The sequence below is a fragment of the Montipora capricornis genome, chromosome 12, assembly GCF_036669925.1.
Source record: "Montipora capricornis isolate CH-2021 chromosome 12, ASM3666992v2, whole genome shotgun sequence".
NCBI classification, from domain to species: Eukaryota; Metazoa; Cnidaria; class Anthozoa; order Scleractinia; family Acroporidae; genus Montipora; species Montipora capricornis.
In genome coordinates this window covers 10,323,257-10,325,756 of record NC_090894.1, presented here as the reverse complement: position 1 = coordinate 10,325,756, position 2,500 = coordinate 10,323,257, and positions in this window count along the sequence as shown.

Sequence of the window (2,500 nt, the reverse complement as noted above, 5' to 3'; positions counted from 1 at the left end):
TAATGGTACTATGGTGGGAAGGCGCCTTATCAAGAAGAGTAGGAAATTTTGCGTCTTTAACAGCTTTAATCTCATGGTAGAACTGAGAATTCATTTCTGATATTAAAGTACTCACTCGATGGTATTGGGCTTCTGTGCATGGCTCCTGAAGTCGACTGCAAGGTTGGGACATGAGAGATGAAATGTTAAGCTTGACCTTCAAGTTCTGAATGGTAGCTTGCATTAGACTTCTTGAACATGAGGTTAAGATCTTGGATAGGCGTCTGTTTTTGCAGCAGGAGTATTTATTGATTTGTCTAAAGCATTTGATACCGTGAATCATAACATTCTTTTTGACAAGTTACAACACTATGGGATCCGAGGCCTAGCGTTGGATTGGGTCAAAAGCTATTTTTATCAAAGATCACAATTTGTAGAATATAACGGTCATAGATCGCTCCCTGAGATAATACACTGTGGTGTCCCACAAGGTTCAATTCTTGGCCCCCAATTTTTCATCATATACGTCAATGACCTTTGTGACGCTTCTGGCCTAGAATCCATTTTATTTGCCGATGACACCAACTTATTTATTTCTGAAAAGGACCCGGTTACTTTGAACAATATCTTAAACAATGAACTCAATAAGCTCTCAGCCTGGTTTGCTGCAAATAAAGTTTCCCTTAATATATCCAAAACTAAGTTTATGGTGTTTAGACCTCTACAAAAAAGACTCTGCTATGATTTTGACATTTCCATTAATGGGGAAGCGTTAACCCAAGTCTCAGAGACCCTCTTTCTTGGTAATGTACTGAATGATTGTCTTTCCTGGAAGTCCCATATATCGCTTGTTGCACATAAAATATCTAAATCTATTAGCATAATTTCTAGATCCAGTTATTTAATTTCTAAAACCTCGTTACATACTTTATATAATTCTATGGTTCTTCCGTATCTTTATTATTGTAATTTAGTTTGGGGATCCACTTACAAAAGTAACCTGAAAAGGTTAACAATATTACAAAAACGGGCGATACGGATAGTAAGCAGATGCTCACACAGAACCAATTTTTAAAGAATTTAAATTTCTCAAAATAACCAGTATCTACTTGTTACAACTAGGTAAATTTATGTACTCTTTTAGTGCTGGTAATCTCCCTCCTAAATTTGACTCTTTTTTCTCTGTTAATAATAGTATTCATAGCTACAACACAAGACACGCTTCCTTTTTTCGGCTGCCTCTTTGCAGGACTAACATAAGGCAGTTTTCTATCTCTTTTCAAGGCCCTAAATTTTTCAATACCCTTAGTTATGAAATTAAAAATACCCCAAATCTAATGTCCTTTAATTCCTTCCTTAGTCTTCGTTCCTACTCCTGTGTTACACCTAACTGAACGTCTTGCTCCGCTATATTTGTGTTATTTAATTATTTCTGTTTTGGGAGGAAACCTAACCTCGTATAAGCCTCCTGGTTTCTTTAGGTTTCCTCGCCATATTTCTTATCTTAACTTTAATTATTTACTGTAAATTTATTGTAAAATGGCAAAATGTAATAATAATAATAATAATAATAATAATAATAATAATAATAATAATAATAATAATAATGGACTGATAAGATGTGTGTGGATTTGCAAACATGTCAGATGAAAGCAGTTGAATTAAACAACTCTCCGGACTGTCCACTAAAACCTAATGGAAAGAAGGAAGGTATTATGAACTCTCAAGTTTTGGAACGAAATGGGCTACGAGTACTTGGGTAAAACTGCCCAAAATCTCCGAGACAAAATTGCACATATTGACAAGTCAAGCAAAACAACCTCATCAAGAATTGCAAATGAGATCAGCAACCAGAGAGAACAAAGAGAAGATCAATCAAGCAACACCATACAAAGAAATCGTGAACAAAGGAACCCAAGTCCAGAAATAGATTTAGATGAACAGCACAAAGAAATCAAACAAAAAGCTTTGGAAACATACAACTACATCAAACAAGATGAAGGGAACTGGAAAAATCGAGATCTAAAAACACTCTCCAAGAAGAAGCCAAATAATCTCCAACTAAAGCAATTGAATAAAATAGCATCGGAAACAACAACTCGAGATCCATGTCAAGACCCGGCTGGATGCCTCTGGGATTTGAACTGCCTATTATATTCACTAGCGAGGGCATGGAGTTTAGTGATGGAGAGAAATGTAAAACGCAAAGACGGACAGCAAAAGGAAAGAAAACCAAGATGGCTTGATCTAATGGACAAGCGTTTGAGTAAAACTAGAAAAGAGATTTCACAGGTAACTGCAGAAATAGACAGGACAAAACGCAATGGAAAGCTGACTAAAACTCTATGGAAAAACATGAAGTGGATGAAGAAAGAATTAAAAACAAGGAAGTTAGGACTGAAAGAACTAACATCACTTAAAGAAAGAAAGTTAAACATCATACGGATGCAAAAACGCGAAAAGCAGAACAAAATCAGAGCTTTTGAGCGAAGAAAGATCAACAGCTGGTTCGACCAAAATG